This window comes from Pogona vitticeps, chromosome 2 (genome assembly GCF_051106095.1).
Source record: "Pogona vitticeps strain Pit_001003342236 chromosome 2, PviZW2.1, whole genome shotgun sequence".
Classification (NCBI taxonomy): Eukaryota; Metazoa; Chordata; class Lepidosauria; order Squamata; family Agamidae; genus Pogona; species Pogona vitticeps.
The window spans coordinates 242,745,903-242,755,985 of record NC_135784.1 but is presented as its reverse complement, the minus strand read 5'-3'; positions in this window follow the sequence as shown (position 1 = coordinate 242,755,985).

The following is a 10,083-nucleotide window of genomic DNA, read 5'->3' as shown; positions in this document are numbered from 1 at the left end:
CTTATTCATACTTGCCTTCATAATACTCAGAATGGGCTTCTTCCAACCTATGTTTTAAATCAACAGTCTGTTCCTTTTAAAGTTTTTATTCATTTTCAATAGGAATAAGGGTTGGGGTGTGGATACAGGGAAATGGGGGGTGAGTAAGGATGGGGAAAGGGTAAAATTCCAGAGAGCGAAAGAGTGTTCTTACATCCACTTACCTAGTGATGTTAAAAAGGGAAATCACACAAGTAAACATTATAACTGGCAATGGTGCGGCTAAAAAATATTGTAAATAAATAAATAACAAATTTTTCGGAATATCTATCGTTACTACTCTCCATTCCTTTGGACCTTCTCATTCTTCTTTTATCTATACTTTCCAATCGATATTTTGGGTCCAGTTACAAAACCATTCCCCTTTTTTGAGTCCTTTTTGAGATGACCTTTCATTAATGCTTCTGTTAGTATATCCATCTCCGCCACTTCAAATATATTTTCTATCAATTCCTCAAGATGTTTTGCTGTACTTCTTCTGGTGGTATCTCCATAAGTGGGGCTAAAAAAATTGTTATCAGTTGCACTGTATCTTCACCTTTTTCTTCTGGAAGATTCTGGAATCTAAGAATAAGGTTGGCTCCCTCTATTTGTAGCTTTAGTATGTTGGCTTCATCTTGTTTTCTTTCTCGTTGTGTTCCTTGCAGTTCTGCCTTGATGTCCTCTACTTTTTTCTCCATCTTTGTTGAAAATTCAGCTATTTTAGCTATTTCCCTTTTATTTTCTGTAATTTGGTTTTTAATTGCCTTCATTTGCATCCCAAAATCTTTAATTTGTTCAAATAGCAGCTCCATCCCTCCTTGTATCTGTTGTAAACTAGTAGATAACATGTATTGAACACTCTTTTGCCTATCCTTGAGGGTCTCTTGTCCCATTATTTTGCTCAGACTTTGCCCCTGTGCAGGGGAGCCTCTAGGTATTCTTCCTTCTTTCGTTGCCAGGGTTTCAGTTATCTCTTTAAAAAAAATTAGCAATAGTTAAAAAACAGGGTTGTTTTGGGTTGCCTCTGCTACTTCAGATGCCACTTCTCCCAGTGACAATCCTTTAGCCCCCCAAGGTTTGGGGGTCCCAAACTGAGGGGTCTTGGTCAGTTTTAGGAGCTTTTCTGAAACCAGACCAGTTTTACCATGATGAAGCCCCATCTCCAAAACTGCTGGTAGATGTTCTCATGCCTACCATACAAACCAGGAGATGGTGCACTCTTTGACTCCTCTGCCTTTAGCCAATCTTGCTTCACATAGATAGCTTTCAGTAGCACTCCCCCTAATCTCCAAGAACATTGTCTTATAATGTGTCTGTATATGAATGCCAGGAGTATAGGAAACAAACAAGAAGAACTGGACATTTTAATGCAGGAGGGTATGACTTGAGAGAAATCACTGAAACTTGGTGGAATGACACCCATGACTGGAATACAGCAATTGAGGGATATAAACTGATCAAAAAGAACAGAGAGAATAAAAAGGGAGGTGGAGTTGCAGTATATGTCAAAAATATGCATTCCTGCACAAAAATACATGAGGAGGAGATTGGCTGTCCAGTTGAGAGCATCTGGATCAATCTAGTTGGAGCAAAAAACAGAAGGAACTTGGTAGTTAGAGTCTACTACCGACCACCCAATCAAAGAGAGGACACGAACAAAACTTTTGAAAAACAAATTGCAGGGTTTTCAAAGAGACATGATGTAGTAGTGATGGGAGATTTCAATTACAGTGGTGCCTCAACTTACAACTGTCCCTACTTACGGCCAATTCGACTTACGAACAGCTCCGGTCGCAAAATTTTGCTTCTACTTGCAACTGGAGCTTCCACTTACGAACAAAAAAAGACAGGAAAAAATGCGGGAATTTCAAATTGCTAAGTGTAGGTGTTGAAAGAGGCTGCTTCTTTGCAGCTTTTTCACCCCAGCAGTTAGAGAGTACGCAATCATAGGAGGCTGCCTGCTAAGGTATGGTGCTGCTTTATGCTTTTAAAAAACTGTTCTTGATATTTTTGCAGGGTAGTTTTCGGCTGGGGGGGTTATGTTTCTGTGCTGTGATGGGTCTTGGAGGTTGTTTGTTTTTTGGTTTCCCCCCATTTCCGATGGGGGGGTTGGTTGCTTTTTGGAGTGTTTTCCCCCATTTCTGATGGGTCTAGGGGGGTTGTTTGTTTTTTGGTCCCCCCCCATTTCCGATGGGTCTTGGGGGGTTTGGTTGCTTTTGGGTTCCCCCCCCATTTTCGATGTGTCTTGCATGTCCGTTGCTTTTTGCTTTGTTCTCTTTGCACTTCTGATCTGCTCCCTTTGATTTCTGTGCATTTCTGACCTTGTCCCTTCGTTCTCTGCATTTCCAATCTGCTCCGTTTGCTTTCTGTGCTTTTGCAATGGGTCCTGCATGCTTCCTTTGCTTTTTCCTTTGCTTTCTGTGCATTTCCAACCTTGTCCCTTCGTTCTCTGTGCATTTCTAATCTGCTCCATTTGTTTTCTGTGCTTTTGCAATGGGTCCTGCATGTTTCCCTTGCTTTTCTCCCCCCCCCCCCAGCCAGAAGGGATTAATCGCCTTTACAATGAGTCTTGCATTGATTTTTTGTGTGTGATTTTTTGGGGGGCGGAACAGATTAATGAGGTTTCAATGCATTCCTATGGGAAATGGTGCTTCAACTTATGACCATTTCAAGTTCCAACCATCATTCCGGAATGGATTATGGTTGTAAGTCAAGGCACCATTGTATCCAGATATATGTTGGGAGGTAAATTCTGCCAAGTACAGCCCTTCCAAGAAATTCCTGGCTTGTGTGGCTGATACTTTTCTTCTACAAAAAGTGAAGAAAAAAACTAGAGGATTTGCTATCCTTGAGTTGATTCTGACAAAAAAGGCAAATGGTATTTTAGGCTGCATTAATAGAAGTATAGTTTCCAGATCCCGCAAGGTGCTAGTCCCCCTCTATTCAGCACTGGTTGGGCCTCACCTTGAGTACTGTGTCCAGTTCTACACACCACACTTCAAGAAGGATAAAATCAAATTGGAACATGTTCAGAGGAGGGCAACAAAGATGATCAGGGGGCTGGAAACTAAGCCTTATGAGGAAAGGCTGAAAGAATTGTGCATGTTTAGCCTTGAGAAAAGAAGACTCTCAAATATTTAAAAGGCTGTCATACAGAGGAGGGGCAGGATCTGTCCTCGATCATCCCAGAGTGCAGGACACACAACAATGAGCTGAAGATAAAGGAAGCCAGTTACCTCAGGAGCTGGTGAGTGCTCCAACACTGGAGGCATTCAAGAAAAACGTAATCACCTGGCAGATATGCTTTGATCGTATTCCTGCATTGAGCAGGGGGTTGGACTTGATGGCCTTGTTGGCCCCTTCCAACTTCATCTTTCTATGATTCTAAGACTCTATAGTTGGTTTCTTGGGCAGATTGCCACAGTAAATGATTTGCCCTCTGTTCTTTGCAAAATTTTCCGAACTGCACTGTTTCCTGTGTTGATTCAGGAGCAAGGAAGGCTACAAATCTGAATAAGACCTTGTCATTCTTATGAACTGTAAGATTCCAGGGGCTGTAGTTTTCTAGGAAAGTATTTTTTTTCTAAGCTCTGATGACAGTAATGTTTGTCTTTTTTAACTGTTATCATTCCTTTTTTGAAATGTACCATAAATGACAAGCTACAACTGATGCTTATCTTTTTATTATAAGATCTGGTAATTTGCAATAAGAGAACTATAGACTGGTTCAATGCAATGAAGTGGGTCCAGTGGTTTGGGGACATGAACAAGCCTTTGGTTAAGAAGAGGCTTTCCAGTTACTGAGCCCACCTTGAAGGAACATTGTTTCCTTCAGAATATTTGTACTTTGCCAGTTGCTCAGATACCTAGATTGAGAAAGCTGGAAAGGGAAGGTGGTAGGACAAGATGGCTTTGAACCCTAATAGACCATTAGCACAAAAAAATGACACTTGTAAGGTCTCTCCATTTGCAATGGAATAATCACAGTAGTTCATTAAAGTTTTTGTCAGCTATGTGGCTCAGAGATGACAGCTTCCAGTGAGCCAGTGCTTTGCATTTGCAGAGATGAGAGCAGCAGAATGATCTAGCAATTTTCGGAGCAGTAAATTCTATCCTTTTCTTTCAGAGAAGGGAACCACAGATTCCCAGAGTTCTTTGTGATTGTGACTTGCAGCAGAGACAAGGCCTGGCTGTTCTCAAGGCCACCTGAAAGAGAGAGATTCTGGATGCCCTCTTTCTTTGAGATGTTCTGTTGTAATGGTGCAATGAAGCCCAAAGGAGGTGAGGAGAGATCTGGCCTTGGAGCAGGAAGAGCTCCCACATTTTATGGAAAAGACACATTCCCTTTGATAGTTGCAAGAAAGCAAGGCCGCTAACTGCCTGGCAGGCTGTGTGGAGACATTCAGCTGGGTTCCCATGCCAAATATGATTACAGAAGCAGTGGCAAGATAAATTAATACACAGAGGGACATTGCTTCATATTAGCCTTAAATCCTCATATCGCCTGACCTTGTTTAAAGGAGCCGGGAGGTGAAGCTGGAAGGCTGGATTACAGCCAAAGACCTTTGAATCTGGCAGTAGGGCTTTCTATTTACTGCTTCCCTGAAAGACTGTGATCCATTTTCAATCTGTGTTCTGTGCACATTGAGTAAATGCAGATCATATGAACACCACTGCGGTCCAGGTCAAGAAGGATGAGGAATCAGCATTCATATAACCTTGGTGAGGGGGAGAAAAGGCTCACTATCCCTAATCTGGCAAATTGCTGGGATGAAAATGACATACAAATACCATGAAATGTTACGGATTCATACGGAAACTCCTGTGATGGGAGGGAGACAGGAGAAGTGTGACCCTGTTGATTCTTTAATGGGTCTGCTGTGAGAGTTCAGAAATAACTTGTTACAAGTAACATAGTTACCTGCAATTACTTACTGGATTCAGCTCCCAGCACAGCCATGAAAACTCACTGGTGCAGCAATAACAAAGCCAAGCCAGAGTGTGCTGCTGATATACTGCCCCATAATTCTCAAATCACTCTCTGGGCAGTTTACAATTTAATTATGCAGGGTACACAGAGAGAGAGAGAGAGAGAGAGAGAGAGAGAGAGAGAGAGAGAGAGAGATGGGTACTCATTATATCGACCTCAGAAGGATGGAAGTCTGAATCAACCTCAAGCCAGCTATCTGAGTCTTTTGCGATCAAACTCAGGTTGTGGACAGAGTCTTCACTGTAGTGCTAAAGTTTAACCACTGTGCCACAAGGCTCTTAACCGCTGCATGAAGAGCACACATACCTTGAAAATGCTATTAGGGTTGCCATGAGTCAGAAGCAATTTGCTCACAGGTAATACACAGTTAAACTGTTTGTAAGTTTGTCCAAGTATAATACCAGAAGTGGCCATTAGATGGAACAAGAGGGTAATTGTTCAATGAGTTCCTTTTAAAATGAAACATTCCAAGCTCTCTCTACACTAAGCAGAATGAAATCTTGCTCCAAGATAGTTTGAGATTTCATGATCTAACTTTTATTTTTATTGTATTTTATTTCATCACTAACTATGTTATGGGATTATTTTTTTTAAAAAAAAGAATGTGTTTATTCGAGATAGCAGTAACTTGAAAAAATAGTTTGCCACAATGGACAATTCATTCCTCTGAATCATATTTTCTCTGAAGTCCATTTAACTGACAGCCTGATTGTATAGTGGATAGCTTATTTTCACCTTAGTCTACTGTTAATGAAAATGAGGCATCTGTGGGCTCAGTAATAAGTTTGCACATCATGAACGGACAGCGAATGGTGTGTGTTCTCTTTTTTCCCCATTTGCCCTTATTCTTTTTGAGACACATTTGCAGCGATTTTTGTGCCCTGTGCCCGAACAACTTGCTTGGCTCTGGGTATTGAACACATGGACTTAAGTGGTTGAAGGAGGGGGTTCTAGGATGGCAAACTTCTTTCAGACCAACCCTGCCTTTGATGGACAGCCCAGCCACTCTGGGCCAGTGTCTCCTCCCATCTTTTCCACAATGGCACAGATGGAACCTGGAATAGTCCCATGACATCATGGTGTAAAACCTGCCCGTGGCCTTCCCAGTCACAACAGGCCACATCAATGTCTGGGTTGGATACCTGCTTTGGTAGGAACAGCTGGTATCTTGGCTTGGGAAAAACAGGCCACTATTTGTGCAGAAGCAGTTCGTGGAAATATTTAGAGTACTGTACATGCTTATATGTATCTGAGACCTGGGTGGTTTCCTATTCATCCTGACAAATCATCCTGTATGAATTGAAAGCATATTTGTTTTTGTATCAGAGGGACACTGATTCCATGAAAGAAGCCACCCTCCTCTTCTCCATCTCTGCCACCTGGATCCTATACAGAATATTGTAGCCTGCTATTGCATTATTCGAACAACTTGACAATAAGTATCTTTTAAGGGTCCCACAAGAGGGCACTCTTGCTTCACAAGATGGCCAATTGTACCCACTCTGTACTCCTCCACCACCATTCCTTGGCCATCGTACTAGTTCTCACCAAGTGTAGAGGAGGTGATGGTTTTATATCTGGGCCCCAGGACTTAAGAATGCATCTGTTGTTTGCAAAAGGATTTCAGCATATTAAAAACAGACACACACACCCAAAAAAACACCTACATTGTCAGACAAAAAGATAAGCCAGTTGTGGTGTGTGTGTGTGTGTGTGTGTGTGTGTGTGTGTGTGTGTGTGTGTGTGTGTGTGTGTGTGTGTGTGTGTGTGTGTGTGTGTGTGTGTGTGTGTGTGTGTGTGTGTGTGTGTGTGTGTGTGTGTGTGTGTGTTCATCTGTCTCTCACATGAAGCCCAACACAAGTCTCATGTTGGACTGTCCAGATATTCTGAGCTGAGGAGAAAGATGCTGAGCTCAGGCCCAAACATATGACCAGTGAGAGTGTGGCAGCCATCTCAGGTAGGTGGTAGAGACCTATGGCTGGCAAGAAATTGCAGGATAGTGCTATGGTGCTACAGAACCTGCTCTGAGTCCCATAATGTAGTGTGCTGCACTCAGATGCATGACAGGGTTCCACTGTGTCACAGATCTTAAATTAAAATGCCAGTCAGTGCAGCCACAGTCTGTAGGTGGAAGGAGGGAGTGGGAAGGAGGAACTTATTCTTTTGCCTCAGACAGCAAAGTATCTTACACCAGCCCTGGCTAAATGTCACATTTTTGTGAAATTTGTAGCAGGCTGGGGTGTGTGTGTGTGATTAATCGGCCACTTGTGCTTCTAAAGGTCCATTGATGAAGCAAGCATTCTCTTACATGGGTAAATCTTGAGAGATTGTTGTATGAACTGCTGTTGAAACACAGTTATGTTTGCAGATGCTAAACTTGTGACTGACAACATTTACCACTAGAGTTAACAACACCGGCTGAGATTCTCTCCACCCTTGCTCACACTACCTTCAATTATGCTCTTGTGACAACAAAATTTATACCGTGCAGGTGGCACTGAAAAACACAATTATCTTTGAAAATTATGTGTGAACAGGAGCACTGGGTTTGGTTCAAAGGGGATTCTGACATAAGGTGAGTGCAAGGCCTGATGTGACACTCTGCCTCAGGATACTGCCACCCCTGCCTTAACTTTGCATTGAGCACCAGATAAGACAAAAGCCCTACTCAACTTTTCTGCAATCTGGAGTCATTGACAGGACTACAGAGGAAAGGCTAACTCTGTTCCTCCCTTGTCACTTTGCTCATGCCAGCTGTGACAAGTCCGACCAGGAGAAGGGTCTTGCTCATGTACAGGCTTAACATATAAGCAAGAATCCAGATTCCCAGGGTCTTAACTCATGTGTAGAGTACACACAAGCAGGAACCTCTCCTTTCCAGATGTGAGCAAAGCAACAAGGGGTGGGTCACCTCTAGTGTCTCCTCTGTAACTGTAAGAACAAGTCTAGATTTCAGACTGATTCAATAGAGCAACGGTTCCCAATCTTTTATCCCCAGATGTTGTTGGACTACAACTTCCAAAAGCCTTCACCACCAGCTGTGCTGGCAAAGATTTCTGTAGTTCAAGAATGTCTGGGTTCTCAAGGCTGGGAACCATTGGAATAGATCCGTTATCCAGGAACTGGTAACTAAAAAAGTCCCTTCAGCCTCGAACAGATGGTGGTTCCCTTGGCAGATAAGGCTTTTTTCCGTCTGTAAAAGAGGAGATATTTATAACTGAAAATGCAGGAGACCATAACAGAACTTCTGCATGAAAAGCATTTTCACAATATGAGTTGTCTCCTTCCTACCTTCGTATGAGTGCACACTTGCAGATTTCAAAGTCCTTTTCTAGTTTTCCCAGAATGGCACTAGATTATAAGGGAAACACTACTCATTGCAATTAATTAATGGACTTGCTTTCCTTCATGCAACAGGCTTTCCTCACGGTTACATGACTCAGCAGTCAGACAGGCAAATTCGGAAGGTGTGTTTTGCTGGCATTCATAGTGTTTGAAAAGCCAGTGGGGAAGAGTGGATAAAGGGCCACCCTAGGACTTGGGGGACCCTCCTGCCCAGGCAAACTCACTAAGGGTTGGCGATGGAAAAACCACTCATTGAGCATCTTGCATAGACAAAAAAACCCCGTTAGGATTGCTCTTAAGTCAGAAGTGACTTGATGAAATGCAACAACAATGTACTGAAAGCTGAGGATGTGGAGCAGATAACATCTGAAGGCATTGTAGAAAATATTGGGATGTTTTTCGAGGGGAAGACTGCAGAGGAAAAAAAAAGGAGCTCCTGAACAACAACCCAGAAAAACAGAACACACCAAAAAATGGAACTGGAAAGGGACTTTGAGCACCATTTGGCTTTTAATTTTCATAATTTTTGCTCATTTCTGAGACTGGTATAGGCACACCTGAATCCATCATATTACCATTATGAGTCGGCACACACTCTACAGGCTCAAGGGGTGATTGTACCACCACTGACCCCCTGGAAATGCCCATGGTCAAGTGAGAATTTGACCGTAGGCTTCCTGAATCCTAATCTGACATTCCATCTACCACAACACACAGGCTCTCACCAGCTTAAGTCCTAGGAGTGGAAACATCGGGCTCCAGACTGTGCAGAGTTGTCCACGCCTGGACTAGATCCAGGTGGAAGCTGACTTCCAAACACATAGATGGATGGGGAAAACATATCTACAAAAGAATGTTGTTTGTTGGTCTGTTTCAGTGAATACCCACCTTTCTCCCAGCAGAGGGACCCAAGGTGGGATGTGCATCATTCTTCCAGATCCACCAGTCAAGGCATGGACATTACTTTTTAAAAACCAAAATTTTATTCATTTGTTGCTCAAGGAGAGAACTGGAGGGGAATGGTAGGTTTGGTCCTATGGCTCATCTATTCCCTTTAAGCAGTTGGTTGGTGAGGTTTCTGCTTTCTTCAGCGTGGTGCCCCTACTCTGCCCTGACTGCTCCAAATGTCTTCTGCTGGATCTGAGCCATGAGGTTTGCCTGCTTGCGTCTCACATTACTGCAGTGCAATCAGCAACGGATTTGTCGGCTAAGCTTGGGTTGACAGTGCTGTGATTACTTGTGTGCGCGCATGTATCAACAAGCCATCAAATGTTAATGAGCTGTGGATAATTCTCCATGGAGATGCATTTCACCCAATGATCATAATCCACCTACTTAGCGTTCCCAGTGATTTTTACTGCAAAAGAATATCAGGCAATATCTCCTTAGCCTTCCATTCCATGTCCATTTGGCATGTTAGAATTCTGCTTTTAAGAAGAGATAATATTTTGAAACGTTATCCCAATAGCTCTGGATGAAAAGGGTACATATCCTTACCCCTCTCCATACATGCACACAGTTACTTTCCCCATATTTATCCCGGCATGTGCAATTATTGCTGATAGAAAAATAACTAAACTCCTGGATATTCTTTCCAAGAGGTACTGCAATAAGTAAGCTTCTGTTAATGCTACCAGAACTAATTCTGCCACCACAGTCTTAAACTACATGACAATGGCCACCCGTACATCCATGGTGGCTCTAATGGCCTCCAGAAGAGAAAGAAA